Source organism: Onychostruthus taczanowskii, unplaced genomic scaffold, assembly GCF_017590055.1.
Source record: "Onychostruthus taczanowskii isolate IOZ18803 unplaced genomic scaffold, ASM1759005v1 scaffold114, whole genome shotgun sequence".
Lineage (NCBI taxonomy): Eukaryota > Metazoa > Chordata > Aves > Passeriformes > Passeridae > Onychostruthus > Onychostruthus taczanowskii.
In genome coordinates, this window is record NW_024498074.1 from 327,347 (window position 1) to 346,502 (window position 19,156).

General features: G+C 47.2%; 1 protein-coding gene across 2 annotated transcripts in view; it reads right to left on the minus strand.

Annotated features, from left to right (window-relative positions):
* SHROOM3 (shroom family member 3) overlaps positions 1-18,920 on the minus strand; it is a 76,981-nt gene extending 58,061 nt beyond the window's left edge. For both annotated transcript variants that reach the window (XM_041427453.1, XM_041427452.1), the window contains exon 1: positions 18,813-18,920. The gene's annotated coding sequence lies outside the window, so the exon portion shown is untranslated. The remainder of the gene's footprint in view (positions 1-18,812) is intronic.
* Between the last annotated feature and the right edge of the window lie 236 nt (positions 18,921-19,156).

Genomic DNA, 19,156 nt, shown 5'->3' on the forward strand with positions numbered 1-19,156 from the left:
CCTGATGTCCCACACACATCACAGGCTGGATGTGCTGTGCAGCAATGTCATCACAGAATCATTTAGGCTGGAAGACCACCAAGTGCAATCTTTGCCTGATCACTTCCTTGTCAACTAATCCATAGCACTGGGTGTCACATCCTTGAACACTTCAGGGATGGTGAGCCCCCACTTCCCTGGGTGGCCCTTTTCAATGCCTGACAATCCTTCCAGTGAAGAAATTCTTCCTGATGCCCAGGCTCTGGCTGTTCAGCTCTCTTCAAGCTGCACCACCACTCACAGGGTCAATCAGCACTTCCTGCTGCCCTCCTAAACAGCACAGGGAGAGGAAGAGGCTCTTGCTTCCCTGCTTCCATCCACTGAGCTGCAACTTGCTTTTTGTGACTTGCTGGCCTTGTGTGTGTCAATTATAGAATGAACAAAATACCCCAAGAGACAAATGGGCAATTTGCAGAGCAAAACCCAACTCCACATTGTTCCTCACTGGTTTTGTCTCAGTACCACTCTGAAGCCATACATGTGCCCACACCCATCCACACCCATTCCTACACCAGGAGCTGTAAAAGCTTCCAGCCCCTTGGCTTATGATTTATCTTCAACTGCAAAGATATGAAGCACGGCACAACGCTGAGTTTCCCTGGGCTCTCCTTTGCAGCAGAATTGCTTTATGGCACCTCCTTTATGGTTCTTTGTCATGTGTTCTTTATTCCTGGGGAACCCTGGGAGCACTGCACTCAGAAGCGCTGCAGAATCCTCAGAGACAGCAAAATGCTGGAATTAAAAGTGATTTCCAGCAGACAGCTCAAGTTAAGCAGGGAAACTTTCAGCCTAGGACCTACTGGGATGACAGGAGTGTCCTATATATTCTCCCACTTAGGGAGAGCTGCAGGCACCTGGGGTCTCTATCACCCATACTTTCAGAGGCACTGGAATGATGAGCCACATTTGTAGTGCTCATGGTGGCAGCCCCATCCCAGAGAGAGAATAACCACTCAGTCACTGAGGCAGAGGTGAAGCAGGAACACGAAGGAATACTCTGGGCCTCTGAGCAGAGCCCCATCTTCCAAGCCTTGGATGGGAGGGAGAATGGTGAAGAATCTTTCCTCTTTTTAGCTACCAAAGGCTCATTCTTGGGTGACTGCAGCTGAGGAAGGTGATATTTTCTTTTCTAAGAAGCAGTTCTCACCATCTCCTCAGCAGGAAAATCCGGGCTGCGGTTACAGCAACCAAAAGTACAAAGACATTCCTCTGAAAATTAGAGAGAAAGACCTTGTGTTTTTCTTTTAATTGCCTTTTCATACCTTCAGTGGTGCAGGGTATTTTGCGAAGTGCACCACACATGGCAATCAAGGCTCACAATGTCCCTGGCCTTAGGAAGGGCTGTCACACGTACTTCCTGCACAGAGAAATGGAAATTCACAGCAGCAAACATCTTGCCTCTCATCCCACAATGAGTATGTGGCACAAATGGTACCCAGGCATCCTGGCTCTCTAATAGTTGCACACCTACTAATCAGGCTTTACACATGTAACTACAGGCCTTTAGTTTAATGTTGTCTATGAGGAAAGAAGGATACTGTTGATTTTTTAACAGCAGATATTAATTATCCTTAATCTTCATGGGGATTAAACAGTGAGGAATAATACTAGCTGCCTTACCCCCAAATTTAAATGTTGAGTGGTGAGAGTTTGTATTTTTCTTTGCCCCTAAACATTCCCCTGAAGGGTTGTTGTGTCTCTGCAGAGCACGTGGTGCTCCCACGTACTAACACTGTACACAGGGCTTATTCAAAGACTCAATTTCAGACACACCAAAATGCCTCTTGTCCTCCACAGTGCAGAGCTGGACTGTGAAAAGATGATAGCTTGGCTCTGGATGGATGGATCAGGATAGCTGCTTCCCCTCAGCCACCCACTCAGGCCAGGCTTAACCTTCACACCCTGCCATAAAAGGCGGCACAGACCTTCTTAAAACAATCCAGGAGATTTTACCCTTTCTACACAGACATGACCACCTCTCCTGCCTGATAAACTGGAACCCAGTGTCAGCTTGTATAAACAGCCAGGGCTGAAGTCACTGGGATTTCTTCCTGGAGGGGTAAGGTCGCCCACTGCCTTGATTCCAGGCCTGGAGAAACATCACTTGCTCATGTCCTTAATGACATCACGAAGCTTGTGCCTTTAAAAGACTTCTTAAGAGCAGCAGGAAAAAAGAAATGCCTGGGAGGTTCGAAAAGCTCGTGTCTGAAGGTTTAATGGGTTGATTTATGGGTCTGGGTCTCTCCCACTGTGGCTCTAAGTAAATGTTCAGTTAGGATTTTGTGAAGGGCTGGTGATCATTTCCTGCTTTGTCAGCTTTACTGAACGGAGCCGCCGCTGTTCCCCTTCCAGAAACAAGGCCTCTCTGATAAGAATAACTTGAAAAACAAGAGCAGTTCAAATTCCAATAGCACTAATTCATCATTAAGCTCAAACTCCTTTTCATGCCGTCATTCTAAAAAGTCTATGCCAGACAAGGAAGACAGAGCTAAAAACCATGGAATAAAAGTGCTTGGATCCTGAACAAAACACATATGTGCTACATTTGCACTTGGTCACTTTTTAAAAGGTCACTTTTTACCCAGCAATGTCCTGGAAGAACAAGGCAGGGGGGGTTTCAGGTGATGAGCATAAGGTCCTTCTGAGGATTTAGCACGTGGAAGTGCCAAAATGCCTTGTGCTTTCTACAAGCTCACAGCTCTATTTCCACAGTGTGGCTGTGTGTGAGCTGTGAATATAATTTTCCCTACTCTCAGCTGGGCACAATGTATGGCAGGCACATCCCAGGGTGGGACATTCACAGGAAACCAAAGGACAAGGGGGCCCTGAGCTTTCCCTGGTTAAAGGGAGGGCTGGGAAGTGTCACAACCGAGCCCGTGTGGATTTTGCTCAAGACCTTCTCTCACAAAAGCTGTTTTTTGAAATGTCACAGGGAGCCTCAAGTGTCCTGGAATTTACCAGCATCATCCAAGAGGCACTTGGATGTGTAAATAAAGTAGCTGTGCACTTAGTCCTGGCTCCCAGCATGTAAGCCCTGTGTAGGAACAAACGTTGTCAGCTCCGATAAGGACACGGGCTGGTTACACAAAGGTGAGTGGCCCCACAGTCACAGCATGCTATGAACCAAAGGAACTTTACATGGTTTAAGGGCACTGCTCAGTTGTACTACTGTATCATCCAAGCCTAAAGCAATCCAAATCTACCATAATCCGAGGAGTTTGGGTTTGGATACACTGGGTATGTGCATGGGTCTTTGGAGGACGCCTCATGTTGACTTTTAAGAGTTCCTGCTTGGAAAGTGTCACATGTAGCGTTCATCATGCTGAGATGACCAGGCCAGCATGTGGCCTCTAAAGCTCAGACATGAAATTAAGCAAGTGCTCCTCCACGAATGCCTGAAGACGCTGCATATCCCAACCAATTCAGGAAAACCACAGCTGAAGGGATGCCAACAGTGCATTTGAAATACAAAAAGATAAATAACCTGAAGGACAAGTGACCACAGGTAAAAGAGGTGTGAAAAAGGCATGGGAAAAAGTGCAGAGCAAGCTGGTGAGCTGTTGCTAACCTTTCCAAAGAAAAATCACTCTAACTACATTAATAAAAAAAGCCACATCTTTTTCTCTGATGCCCAAATATCCAAGAACAAAAAATGACACTTGGGCTTTCCCGGCTGTACCTGAAAGGCCCCATCACAAAACTCTCCTTGAGGTGCTCCAGGGGAACTGGAGAAACAGCAAAGAAATGGCAACATGAAATCAAAAGCTGAGAATTATTCACACTAAATTGTCCCCCCTCAGTTGTCACTCCCAACCTCCTGCTCCAGTCAAAAACCGCCCTGGAAACAAACCCCTCCTTTTGTTCTCCGAAGACTAGAAGTCTTTTTATATTTAAATGAAAATCTGTCAAACTAATTATGTGAATATGTAATGGTCTCATTTTGTGCTCATTAGAGAACATGGTAATGGCCATAAATTCCTCTGACGGAGCGTGTATGTGTGAACATGAATGTCTGGTAACGTCTCATAACCTTCGGGCTGGACCGCGGCTTTGTCTGCGGGTTAGACCTCTCGAGGCAAACAAAAGCCCCAGCATTGCTTCAATCAGATGCAAAGTGCTGTGTTACAGCAATATGATAAGCATGATTCTTGTGCACACAAACAGCCCAGGGGAGTGCAGGGACTGTTCCCACCGTGACAGAGACGTGGCCCCCGTGTGGGTCGGTGACGTGGGCCATTGTCCCGGGCCATGTACAATTTTCTGCTCCGGGATAAATAGGCAGTACAGCTGTTGCTGTGGGTTGGTCTGAATGTCCTGTCAGGAGAGCTTCAATGGGACGTGGCATTCCTGGCATTTTTTTGGTGCTTTTGATATCCATAGATAAAGAGAAGAAATAAATATGGACCAGCAGCACGGAAATAAATGTGTATGTGTTATATCTCATTCATAATTTCACTCTTTTCTGTTTATCCTTATGTACTGATGATGGGTAACTTTTGAAATAAAATTGGGCTGGCATTAAAATGGATCCCAGTATGAATTTAACAGATGCAAGGAAAAAAAATCTACATGAAAGATCATCCAGTGCAACATGCTGGAGCTGAGGCAGAAAATATTGAAGAACATTGATGATTCTGGAGATGTGTTACAGTGTAGGAACAGCAATAACAGCAGCAATGTTTTATAGGGAGAAGTGGGCTCCTGGGCAGGATGAGGAAGAAGACACAGACTTGTCTCAGCAGACTCAAGCCTGCATTCCTGGTTTTGTTTTGAAATGTTATTGTGAATGGTACAAAGAACAAAACGTGATAAACACTGAAGAGAGAGAGAATGAGACTGAACCTTAGCAGCCCTTGGTCATCTACAGCCTTCCTTTGCAGATCCCACTGTCCAAAACCAAAACCAAAACCAACTCGGCTTCTTTCCCTTCCAGCTGGGGGATTGTGGGAGCATCCATGCCTGGATCAAGGATCTTATTCTACATTAGAACAGCTCTCAAGTAGAGAGCACAGCAAAGACACAACGCGACACTGAGGTACAGTTAAATGGAGCCAGAGTTTGTGAGTGCTCGGTGCAGCTCAGAGCATCCCTCCACAGCTGGCTCTAGCTCTTTGCTTTTTCCAGGCAAAAACCCAGCAAAACTGCCTTGTGCCTGTAGTTTTCAGGGTGGCAGCACACAGGCACCTGTCCCCAGCAGCTCTGCAAGAGTTCCTGGGGAGAGGGAAGAGGCTAAAGAGGAAGGGAGCACTGCAGAACCTGTGAGAATACCCGTACTGGCTCTGTGAAGAACTAAACGTGACTAAAGATGCCAAGTGCATGATTTTAATTGCTGTTTTCCCCACCCCACTCCCCATGGTTTTTGGGGATCATTTCCTGGGAAGGACAGCTGCAAAGAGCACGGCTATGACTGAGTAAGCTCCTGATTAAAGCCCAAATCTCTGGTTGCAGCAGCACTGCCGTTTTCCCTGAATGAGATCAAAAGTAAGAGATAAAACATATGAGGAGGTGAAAGGCTAATGGCTCCTGAAAATAGTTCGGTGGTGATAGGACTGAGATTATTTCTTCCAACAACATTTCTCTCATTAAAAGCAGGTAGGTATCAGATTTTAATGACTTGTTTTTTCCCATCTGGGTAGGGCCAGAAAGACTTGACTCCCCTGTTCTCCACAGCCGTCTTTCAGAAAAAATGCTTTACCTGCCTTCTTATCATGGTTAAATGATACCCGTGCTTGAAAGCAGGATTTCTATCCTTCCCCACAACCTTGGGCAAATATACCTGGTTCTCAGAGAGCTGACAGGAAGGCAAATCCCCTCCTGCAAATTGACAGCTGTCAAGTGATAATAAATACCTGTAATAGGGAGAGTTTTATCCCTCCTCCTTGTACATATCAGCTTTCACTGAAATTATACCCTGCTCCCTGTGATCAAGCCACTGTAGCTGTGTGCCCAGCTTCAAACACAGCCCTGAGCACTGAGGGGAAAACTCCTTGGTTTCCTCCCCTCTCCTCTTCATGACATCTTTCAAAGGCCACAAAACTGCCACTTCTGTGATTCCCTCTTGTCCACGGGGGCTTCTCTGCAAATTTTGGTATTTGTTGCATGCTGTTAGGCATAGAAATAAAATACTAAAGAAACCAATACATGGTTTGGGAGAGTTAAATACACCTAACTTCTGAATGTCTCACGTCAAACCTCTTGAAACATTCATGTAAATTCGCAACTTACAGGTCCTCATCTTAAAGGAATTAAAACACTTAAAAACAATCCACTTTGCTGAGTCACAGCGAGAGGTTGAACAATAACAGCAGGAATGAGGCCTCAGCTGCTTGACAGCAGGAAAAAAAGGTTACGTTAGGCATAGAAATAAAATACTAAAAGAATACTAAAGAAACCAATACATGGTTTGGGAGAGTTAAATACACCTAACTTCTGAATGTCTCACGTCAAACCTCTTGAAACATTCATGTAAATTCGCAACTTACAGGTCCTCATCTTAAAGGAATTAAAACACTTAAAAACAATCCACTTTGCTGAGTCACAGCGAGAGGTTGAACAATAACAGCAGGAATGAGGCCTCAGCTGCTTGACAGCAGGAAAAAAAGGTTAAGGTATGGGGAGAAATCTGCATTTCACAAGGGAATTTCCAGAGGAAAGGAAGGAGTAAAACCATTCAGACAGACTGACAGACAGTCTGTTCCTGCCCCTGCTGACAGAATAAAGGCTCTTTCAGCACTAAGCCTTCCCCATGGCATGCCACCTCACACTGGTGAACAGGAGACAGAGTTCTTATGTGGCAAAATCTTCCCTGGAGCACAAGTTGGCATGTCTCAGTAGCAGCAGTGATGCTGAGCTACCTGTAGCCTCAGAGAATCCACTCCCACCACTTCATGATGCAGCAAAACCCCTCAGCCAGGACAGAAAAGCTCCAGGGTCAGAAGAAAATGATGGGCACAACAAATCAGTCCACTGGGATTATTTACATCGGTTATAACCTCGGTATTTGTAATAACAAGGCAGAAGTGATCTCTGTTTCATTGAGGACGATCGAGTGGTTGTACAGCCACTGGAGATTTTACTGACCTCACGGCAAACGCACGTTCACACTTGATTTGAATAGAACGGAATTTTGGCAATTAACAATAAATTACACACATGGGCTCATGTCCCAGCGCAGGAAGGGAAACACCTCCCCAAACCAAACACAAGCTGAGCTCTACAAGGCCCTTTCTCCTTCAGCAGGCATCACTCTGGAGCAGGAATCCCATCCCCGTTCCCGCTTATTCATGAGTGCGCGCACGCAGGAGCGCTGAAGAGGCTGGGGAAGAATTTCTTTCCCAGAAACAAAAAAAAAAAACCAGCAGCCCCATTCCTGAGCCGCTGTTGCTATGGGCCCGCGGGGTTCACAACAGATGGCAGGAGAGCCATCCCCGAGCCCGGCTCTGAAGCTGTCCACTCAAGCATGCCATTCGCATTCCCCGCATTCCGGCGCACCGCGCCGCCCTCTGCTCTGCCCGAGGTGCGGGGCCGGGATGGGAGAAGCAGCGGGAAGACAAATCCTGTCGGGATATCGGTACTTTGAGAGTTTTACTGACTGGGGGAATGTGGTTTGCTGACCGGAGGTTCGGTCGTGGACGTTGTGTGTTCCTGCGTCCTTGTAGTGGTCTGATTGGGAGGGAGAAAACAGCACCTAAGAACCTGATCCAGACCTGGGCTTTTTTCTGCTCCCGGGAGAGAGGAGGCAGCAGCCTTCAGGATAAGGGTTTGAGGCGGGGAAGGCTGGACCGAGGCAGAGAGATCCTCTTTGCTGCAAAGACATCATCACATCCCAACCACCTGAGGGGAACACAGATCAGAGCCAGGGCCACGGCCAAAAAGGATTCACGGTCCAACAGGTGTTACAAACAGCTGAGAAGCATCAGATGAAGTGAGCAGAGAGAAACCAATGTAAAGATGGACTAAGAGAAGCGGCAGGTGGGGAAAAGCGTGATTTAAGAAGCAGAGATGTCCAAGTGTACAGACAACTCCAAATGCAGCAGCCAAAGACTTCAGGGACAGGAACCTCTGCCCTGCTGCTCCACCTAGGCTGGAGTAGGGCAAGATTACCTGCAGGAGCGCCCAAAGCATGCAAAACCTTGCTGAGGGCTGAACAGTTCACGGTCCCAGACCTCCTCTTTTGTGCTCTGCAAATCCCGCCTGGGAACCAAAGCGCGCCTCCGACTCCCAGCAAAGCTCTCCCAGCTCCCAGGGCACAGCCGGGCTAAGGAAAATGCACCCTCTCTCCCTTTGGACACTTCATGGCAGCGTTCTGGTCTCCTACACCCAAACAACAGCCGGGCTGGCTCTGCAGCGAGGAATTTGAATGCGATTTGCCCGTCGCTTGCTGATCACACAGAACGGGGCTCCTTCGGGGCTAATTTGCATTTGGCTGCTGGAGTCACCGGGTTTTCCTTTTCCTGGGGGGGTGTCGCAGCGAGGATGATGGAGACAAAGGGGCAGATGCTGTGGGCTGGCCGTGTGCAGCTGGCCATCGCATTGTGCCGAGCTGCAGGGCACCATTTCCGAGCCTGGGAAATGTTCTCCCTGCTCCCAGCCCAAAGCCAGCGCCACTCTCCTCCAGGGATGGGACTCGCCCGACCCTCCCAAATGCCGTCCTCCCAGAGCACCGGGGGATAATGTTATTTCCTAGTTTATTTTCTTTCCAATGCAAGCCTTAAGTTGGAGGAAAGAATCTGACTCCTGCTAAAAGTCGTTCGGGTGGCTGCATGTGCAGTCTGTTCTGTGCAGGCATGCAGGAAATTTTCCCTCCCTCTCACACACACAATGGTTTAGATTTGGTATTTACGAGCTTAAGTTAGAAATAAAGGAGGAATGAAGTTTCCAGGTGGCTCTTTCTTTCTTTAATCTTTGCTGTGTTTCTCCCTCCCTGTCTTTTCTATCAGTCTTTAATCAAATTCCTGCTGTTACTTTTATTGAACAAAGGAGATGCTGGCACAGACCTGAAGTGCCTCTGTACATGGGTTGCCCTCTAAAAGCCAAGTTGCTACGATTTATTACTAAATGGTCCCTGCAGGCTGTAATTTATGAAAGGCAGAAAGAAACGTCCAAGCTTTGGCAACTGAGGTAAATGCTAATATCTGGTAATTCTTCAGCCCCTTGGGTTTCTATGAGGTATTGCCTTTAGCCCTTTGAAGGCATCCAAAAGACTTTAACACAATGTAGCACACCAGAGTAGCATCAGCCCAAGATGAATTTTTTAAATTTGCTTGAAGGGGGTGACCACCAAATCTCTTTAATTCAGGCATCTCTTCAAATTTCAGATGGGAGGTTGCTCTCATTGCTGCAGCCTGGGAACATGCTCACCCCTGTAGGCATCAGGCCAGGCAGCAGGGTGGTGGGATCTGTGCTGTAAAACAAGCTCTTCCTTCATGCTCTGGATCCGTGTCATCTCCACTGCCTCAGGAATCTTTAGGGATACTCCCATGCCCACTAGTTTTGCCCCAGTATTTCACTAGCAGCACTAAACCAACACTGCCAACTTTCCCTAAGCACATTGGATCACCACAGTTTAGATGAAAAACCAGTTACAATTTCCCTTGAAGTGCACAGCTAAAGCTTTGGCCCATACTCAAAGATAATACAACCCCACACAAACTTCAAACTAAAAATATCCTAATAGCAATGAAGCAGCTAATGAGTTTAAAGATTAGTTAATGGGTTTACTAAAGGAGTTCATGTGTCAGAAAATAATCAAAATCAAATCCAAGTTCAATGAACTTAGTTTTATGATTCATGACCAAGCTGGAAGGGCGGATGTGTGTGTATACAATATACAGGTCTCCAAAGAATGCAAATTTGTGCTGGCCCAGCTGGAGCTACAGTGATTACCAGCACTGGACCTGTACTAATTGCCATCTCTCATGAACCAGCCTCTTTCCCACTCTCTCTCTGCTCCCTGCAATGCTGTCATACATATTCATGGAACAAGATCATATCCCAGATTGTGGGGCTGGTCCATCTCTGTCCACCAGCGACATGTGCCTGGTTTGCCACCCACCTTAAACAACTCTCAGCTTATAAAAGGTGAAGGCCAAGAAGAGCGCCACGAACTTGAGCGTGGATTCTTCCAGACTATAAAACTGGAACTATTTTCACTCTACAAATCGTGGCACGGACGTGAGTCAGAAGACTCAGCATCCCAAGTGCACGGCACCGATATTCCCCTTGGACACCGAGGGTGGGGATGCCGCACAGCTCTGGAGGCTCTCCCAAGTTCACCCCTCACCCAAAAGTGAGCACTTTTCTAGCCTGAAGCCTGAGAGCTTTGCTTAAATTGCCCAACAGCCTCCCAAAAGCGGCAGACCCTGAGCGCTGGCTCCCCGTTTGCTGCGGAAAAATACCCCCCGGCGCTGCATGCACACTCGTTTGCTCTGAACTCCACGATGCCCGTGAGGTTTAGGCCAGAACGGGTCCATAATACTCCCGCCCTCTGTTGTGAAGCCGCTTACCTTTGGAGGCAGGCTCGGGGATGCGCATCCCGCCCTCGGGAAGCGCGGGGCCGGCAGCGGGGAAGCGGAGCCGCGATGGGCGCGGAGGAACCGCGCCAGCGAGCTGCAGATCCAGGTGCTGTGCACGCAGGCACCTCGGCACTAATCCCGCAGGAACACGCAGGAGGATCGCTAGGGCACAGGCAGCTCGGGTTACTGCCCTCCTACCCGGCAGTCGTCAGCAGGACTGACAGACAGGAGCAGGGAGCGTGAGGAAAAGGGGGAATGTGCTGAGTGAAAGTGGCAGTCAGCTCTGCCCCGGCTCCCCGCGGGTTTGGGCTTGGTCCTTCTTGTGATTAACGCTGGGCTTTGCGGGGAGAGAGGGGAAAAGGAACTATATCCAAGAAAAAAGGGTTTTCAGCCAGCCAGGAACGATGTGCTGTTTCTCTCAAGGTTCACCCCTCAAATCGCAATTGAGGACAAGGGTGGGGGATGAAAACGGCGGAGAAGAGGTGCAGCAGGGAGGTTGCTCCCTGTTGCTCACTGGTCCCCAAGTTGGGGCTCAGCAATCGGCTGCAGGGCTGAGAAAGATGCCACAGGAGAAGGCTGTGGGCACAGGATGAAGTTTATGGAAATAATCCCAGAAAAGCACATGGCCCTCAACCCACTGGACCCATCCTGCTACTGAGGAAGTACTGGCACAGGGAGGTTCAGGTGCTCTATACCCAGCCAGGCTGCCTTAACATCCAAGAGAAAGCTGGAAACATACATTAAATATACATTAAATATATTAAATTGACATGCTGTTCCTACCAGGAGCGAAACGGTTCATTTCAGGCCAAACAGAACACACAATTGCATTTCCATTTAACCCTAAATAGTTCTCTTTTCCAGGCCGGCTGTAAATTCAAAATATTCACTATCTCACCCATATTTTTCACCACATTTTCTCTACTCCAATGTCCCCTTGACTTCAGGTAAAGGGAATACATCATCCTCTTCCACACCTTCTTGAATGCCTCCACTCACCCCCTGACATTTCACCTGACAATAGTAATCATTTTTAAAAGCTGGGTAAACACAAAAGCCTAAGTGGCAACTCTGAGCTAACAGTCTCTTTTCAGCTCCTGAAACATGTATTTTTTAACAACTATTTCTGATTTTCATTTCCTTATGCATTCTCAATAGGAAAAAAAGGAGAAGTTATGGTTTATTATGCAGGTATAACCCACCTAAAAATGTTTTACAAACATGCACTGAAGATCAGCCCTGCCTCCCTTTTAATGCCAAAGTCAGGCAGGAAGCTGAAGAAAGGGAGATTAGGAAAAAAAAACCGTTCTATATTCTTTGTCCATCTGTGTTTGGGTGAGTTAGTCAGGCTGCTCTGCGCTGCACACAGGAAGAGTTGTGCATATAAAAGACCATTTGATACTGTCTGTGCAGTGTCTGCTCTTCATTGTTCTTTTGCCTGAGATATTCCATGGATGCAGCCCTAAGGGAGAAACAATACCAAGGGATTTGGATGACCTGTACAAGCCCATTCATAAAAGACGTAAAGGAGTTACAGTAATCACTACACCCTAACATCTGTTTTGCTGAAGTAAATCCAGCCAAACACAATTTATATCAGTAGGATTACATCAGTGTTCATTAACCTCTCCTGACCCCACCTCCCTTTCAGAGGAAACCTTGGACCAAGCAGGAAAAGCAAGGAAAAGGTTTTGTGAAATGATTTTATAGCAGCAGCTGAGCAACTAAATATTTAACCTGGCTGTGGCTGTGTACACATGTACATCTGTCCACATCGATGCCACCCAACCAAGAAACCCCTTATAAATCTATATTTGTAGTCAGCTCCCATGCAAGTGCAGCTCCTTTACAGCACGGGGATGATGAAATGCAGCTATTCTCAGCTTTCCCTGCAGCTGCCCAGTGAAGGTGTCACCCTGCACCCCTCTGCACCTGGACAGGTAACCAGAACCCCTTTTCAGTCCAAGCATTTGCCCTGTGGAATAAAGGTCGTCCCCACACCATCCCAGACAGTGAAGGATGCAGGGAGTGCTGGGAGAACACATGCTTGTTTGTCTGAGTTTTCATACTGTCGTGATCTGATCCAGCTCCAACTGAATCCTTGGGAAATTCCAAATAAAGGAGATTCCCGCTGTAAAAAGTGCTTTGTAGAGATTTCCCAGCTTTTTCAGAGTCACTTGCTGACAAATCCAGCCCCAGGCTGACTATTGCCTGAAGAAGGCAAACTAATCCACAGGCACAGGGTGAGAGGAGCAGCTAATTGGAATAGCAGTGGCTGGGAATTCCTGGGTTCCTGGGTCAGTCTGTAACATCCCAGAGACCAAAACACATCTTGGTGGCTGGCATTTATTTCTTTCCAAGGCATTTGCCCACTGTTCCTATCAGTGACCTCAAATCTTTTATTGAAAAATTGTATCTAGATCTCCCTTACATTTACTAAAACCCTATCATTCCTGAGCTGTAGCTAATTAAGTCCTAGACAGTAAGGATTTGCCAGTGATTTAAAAATTAAATTCTGTTCACCTCTCAGCTGCCTGTCCCTTCCTAATGAGACAGGAGCTGCAAACATTTTGAGGAATGCATGGGAAACTCCTCTATGAAAATACTGATGCTTGAGATACTAAAGACTGACCAGTTTGATCCAAGACACAAGGAAATTTAAAGGCCTTTCCTTATCTGGGCACAGGTGTAGAGGCCCTGGAAATGCCATCCAAACAGTGGGTGAGGCTGGTGGGCTTTGGCTGGTCACACCCACTGGCATTACATGAGGAGCTGCAGACCCCAACCAAAGGCTCATTTTTTTTAATGATAAAAAGATGCACTTTGAAAGAGCTGAGACACAAGGAGACATGAGCAGGGGCACTCTGGAAAGCCGAGGAGGAGTTCACAACAAACAGACACCAGCACTAGGCACAGACCACCCTGCCAGCCCTCGAATGCCAGCTTTGGCCTCCAAGCTGTCAGTCCTAAACATTCCATGTGCATGAAGCCTTCCTTTCTGCCATTCCCCCGGTCATCAGCACTGAACAAACCCCAGCCACACCTGCAGGGTGTGGGCCAGCTCCAATTCTCATTCATTTCATTCACAAAACTTGGATTTATTCGATGCAATTTTTTGGCACGCTGTCAAATACGGCACCAAATTACATTAGTGTCATAAGAGGAAAGGATTAGTGGACAGACTCCTTTGAAGAATTGTGTTGGCACTTGTCTTTTTGTAAAAATGCCAGCAGCTTCCCCTCTCTCCAGGAACAGCCCATTTTCTTCTGGTCAATGAGGGAAATCACTGCTCAGTGAGGGTCTAAGCCAAAGCCTTTTGGAGTCTGTGGGAATCTTTCCACCAATTTCCATGGGCTTGAATCAGCTCTGAGCTGCAGATGTCAGCTGTGCTGACATCTTCCTCCTGCCCTTCCACACCTCCATAGGCTCATTTATCAGGTGGACTGGAACACTTTTCTCCTGTAGTTTTTCCTGAAGCCTTAGCTACAGTAATTTGCTGCCAAACCAGGAACAGCTCCGTAGCAGAACAGTAAGTGCAAGCATTCAGGATGTCTGGGTTTCATTCCTGATCTTGCCACTGAGGTGTTTAAAGGAGTTGATTAGAACCAGATCTGTCTGAAAACACAGCCCTGGCCCCGGGAGGCCCACGCAGCCCAGCACCTTCTCACTCCCAGCATCTCCCCCAAGTCTCATCGTTCAGGCAAGGGGGCCCAGGGCCAGGGATGCACCAAGAGAATTACCCAAATAACCCAAGTGATGCAGGGAATCTGTAGGGAAGCGTGAAAACAAACATGCAGATTGTGGTCATAGCCAAGGATAAGCTTAATCCTTCCTTTTTGTACAGTTTTTTAGCACAACAGGAAAAGGAGGATGTGTGACTTGTACTTTTAGTCTGAGGCTCTTTGAGAAGGAAAACAATTGCAGGCACTGCTAAGCCTGAGGCAGACACAAACCACTACCACTGAAAACAGAAAATCAACCACCTTGAATAGTGATTTTCACTACAATATTGTGTATACCACATAAATAGTACTTGAACAGGCTTCTTGCAGTCGCTGGTGTCAGAATGACTGGACACATGCTAAGAGCACACATGTGCATCCTGGAGCAAGCAGTTTTGCTGTAAATCACAGCTAGTTTGAGATTCCTGCTTTGCCCAGTCTCACCGGCTCTGCAAACACAAGTGTCACCATCACATCCCAATCTAAACACCCTAGAAGAGACCTGCAGGGCCCTTGCACATTGGCACGAGCAGAGCAAGGGCCTAAATCCCTGTTAAACCTCTGCAGAACATTCTTCATTGCTGTTCCACCAGCAAACATTAATAGAGCTTTGCATTAATTAACCCAGCCTGAGGCTGGATCCCTCCTCAGCGCACTGTCCCCTCAACAAGAAGGACTGCCACCTGCTGTGCCCTCTGCCCGAGTGGCCCGTGGGAGGCTTGGCTGGTGTTTGTGCTGGAAAGGCCACGTGGGACTCGTCCCCAAGGGTCCCCTTGGTGGCACAGCCCCGTGTGCCACCACGCCTGGCTGCCCTCGTTGCTGCAGTTGGGGACACGCTGCACGTCCGGCCGTGTAAACAGCGTGATGCCCTTCCTGCCCGCTGACCTCTGCAAAAGCCTGGTTTTGGCAAGTGCTCCAGGCCACTGGAGGGGCTGTGAAGCACACAAGGCTCTGCCCATGGTTTGAGCCTTATCTTCAGCTGATGAAGGCATGCACAACACAATTAGATCAGACTGATACCACTGAAAAGGGTCTTTTTGTGATTGCATCCAGCTCTGCTTGGATATTGCAGTTGGAGAGGGAGCAACAGAAAAAAAAAAAGTTTGGAAAAAATTATGTATTTCACAATAAAACCAGCTAAGTCTTATTCTTTTGTAGCTGTAGCTTTCAAACAGCTTTTCCTGCACCTGGTTAAAGATCAACTGAGTACCCAGACCTCTTCAAGGCAGTTTGCTGAGGATAGTAGGCCAGCCTCCCCGCTTCAAAATCCAGCAAACTGGTCTCTCCAGTTTCCCACTGTGATTCACACCGACTGCTCCAAATGGGCAAAACCCTGAGCAAAGGGACCTCCCCAGCATCGGCCTGTGCATTCCTCAGGCCTGATGAAACTGGCTGTTCTCATGCCCATGGGGAGAGAGGTTTGTCGCCAGCAGTGATTCAGGCACACTGGGTCACTCCCTGGGCTGCAGAGCAGCTCCTGCTCCAGCTGGTCCTGGCCTCAGCACGATGGAGGTGTGCAGGAATGAGCAAACACACATATCCGAGCCCATTGTCCTGGAAATGAATGGGCAAAACCAGTGAGGACAGGGCAGAGAGGCAGGAGCTGGCTTTGGGAATAGCCTTGGAAACAAGGGAGGTGTGGGTAGCTGTGCTAAAGAAGCAGAGAAAACTGAACATTTGAAAGCTGTCACTGAGGGCTTCTGAGCTGCGGACAAGACAAACAAAACGCAGCTAGAGAGCATCCATGAAAACTGTTCAACTTTTGTCTCCCAAATAAAGATCCTCTTAGGGAATAGGCACAGGATTTACTGAACGCTGGGGCTCATTAGGGCATTCTCTGCCTCTGCCCTACTACAAGGCTGTGAGCAAGGAAGCAGAAAGTGTAGGAATTCACAGCTTCGTGTCTCTCCTCCTGCAAGCTCCTCCCTGGGGACAGCAGGACATTTGCACAGGAGTGAGAATGTGGCAGACTGTGGTCCTCACCTACTAAATACCCTGGTGCTGGTCATGTGAGATAGATAATTTTCTTATCGCTATTTATTTTCGCCTTTTCTCTCGCCCTGAATTTTCCCTGGTTTTGCACTTACATTCCCTTCTTTGAAACTATTCCCACCTCCATTACACTGATCAATCAAACTCGAGTTGATGAAGACTGATGGTGACACATCAGTTGTGACATTCCGAGGGAAGTACCACATCATTGCATCAGCCAGTCTGCAGAGCTGCAAGGTGTTGTAACATCCACTTTTGTAACACACAGAGAGGTCACCCTTTAAGTACTAAAAGCTTACCTTTGTCCTGAAATAAAAACCAAGATTAAATAGCAGGCTGAGTATGCTGTGTGGGCTATGGCACAATACATCTGATTTTAAAAAATGTGTGCTTTCTGTCTGGTGTGATGGTTGGTGTCACCACCACACAGTTACAGAGAACTTGTGAGGTTTTCATCTGAAAAACAAACAGCTAAACCTTCAAAAACATGCTGACCTGGAATATGCTCTGCAGAGAGCCAGAACCACATACACTGAGCAGATTTTGCTGTTGTTTGTATATGACTTGGAAGGAGTAAAGTCCATGTCTGTGGGAGTTTGTGTCACCCCATAAGGAAGAGTTTCTGTGAATACTGAGAGCACTGAAAAATTCAGGTTACAAACAGGTCAGGAAGTTTTCAAACTGCTGGTACTTGCAGCAAGCAACCCTCATCCATTTCAATTCAATCATGATGGCAAATCTACAAAAATCAGCACCACAAGCATTTCAAAAATACTTCATTTTCAGGTGATGTAGACTGCAAATCTCCAACCAACCAAACCTGACCCCAGGTGGGAAGCAAGGTTAGTGCTGCCTTTACCTGGCTTAATGGCTAAACTCATTCTGTCTGGGCTCAAGGTAATCTGCACCCCTTTCCTCTTTTCTCACCATTCTCCTCTGGAATCCTTATTTTATCTCTTCTTGCCTTCTAGAACTGGAGACAAAATCTCTCCTTCTATCCTGGCCAGTGTGCTGAGCCTGGCCTCTTCTGGTGATGGAGTGAATTCAGAGAAACTTGTGACCCACTGCCCACAGACCAGTCAGGACCTCACATTTCCTGAGTCTCTCTGCCTTCATGCCCAGCACTGCAGGGTCACCTGGGACTGGGTCAAATTACCTGAAGGCTGGGCTCTTACTAGCTCTTAATTGCAATTTTCCAGTTCTAAATTTATGGATTATCACTGAGCTTTAAATGTGCACAAAGGATTCAAAGTACCTTGGCAAGGGGGTGGTATGTGAATGCAATACCTCTAAAAGTTAATGTGCTTGACCCTTCTATTGGTGATGAATGAAGACATGAAAGACTCTCAACCAAATTTTTTTCATGTTCACTATAGTAATTCAAACCAGAAAAACATCAAAACTCCTTGCACACTCTTTAAAGAGGGGAAAAAAGGTGGAAAGGTTTTGGGAATATAAAAAATGCAGAGAAATTATTGCATTGCAAAACAAATGGGTTCTGTTTCCACAGTTTTGTTAAGGTAGCTTGAATTAAACATTTTGTTCAGTCAGTACATTTGGATTACAATCAACATGTCTTAAAGTAAAAACCAAATCCAAAGGGTATTTTTGGAAAACACTCAAATTGCAACAAACTCCTTCTGCAAATCCTCTCCCAATGGGTGCACAAACCAGGTAACAGTTCTGTATATGAATATTCAGAATTTGCTGTGAGGTTACCTAAAGATGTTTTAATTAAACAACCAAATAAAGTCAGCAAAAGCAGAAAGTGCAGCCCAGGGAGCAGGAGGGTGTCTGAGCTGGTCACACCTGCCCAGCTCAGGCATCACCACTCAGTTGTTACTCAGTTGTTCCAATTTAGTGACCCAAAATTTAGTGACACCTTTTGTTTGAGTAACGACAGCTCCCCAACTGTGCTGATCTTTACCCAGATTCCTTTTTGCCTAAGTGTGGAGCTTGAGGACAGAGCACTCCATAAAGTGATACCAGCTATCACTTAACTGGCACAGAAAGAAACTGGACATGGCCACAGCAAAAGACACAGAGGTGGCATTTCTGTTAAGGTTTTAAAAAACCAAAACCACAAATTCCAGACTCTTTGATCTTTGATGCAAAATCCTCTATCACTCACCTGCAGAACACCAAACAGCTCCAAATCTTGATGAGGCCAGTGGAAATCTTTCTGCTGCCACAGCAACAGTGACAACACGCAGCAAATGAGGCCAGAGCTATGTATAGAACTGTCACCCTTTGGCAGGGAGCCCCAGGCACAAGGCAGGAAGATGGGACTGCCTGTACATCACTGAACAGAGATCCTGGAGTGTCATGTGGCAGGGGAGCAGTGCAAGAGAAATGGGCGTTTCACATGCTTGGACTTATCAGTGACAAAGGAGTCCTAGAAATATTGGCTGAAAAGAACAAGCATTTGCCCTTGGGCTCATGCCTGTGTGCTCAAAACAAGGCTTGTGCTCAGAGAAGTGAGGGGCATGGCTGGGTGGCCTGAGGGGCAGGAGGAAGGCAGGGAATGATTGTGGCTCTTGCCTACCTGCGGACGACGAGCTTCAGCTTCTTGTAGGAGCCTTTCACCAGGGAGATGGCCTCTCTCCTGGAGCTGCTCAGCTCCACCTCGTTGATGTTCACCACTTCATCACCAGCCTGCAGCTTGGAAGGCAGGGAATCTGCCTTCCCTCCCTCTTCGATCTGCACAGGAGAGAAGGGAGACAGTGAGATGTTTGGCTTTCACCCGCAGAGCTGAGCGTGTGTTTCTGTTCAAAGACTTGATCTACCAGCCCCAAACTCTGCTCTTGGATTAAAAAAAACCCTTTGCCAGCCAGCTCACTCAAAGGTCTGTGCTTGCCACACCTACATTTCATATAGAAGGGAGCTTGG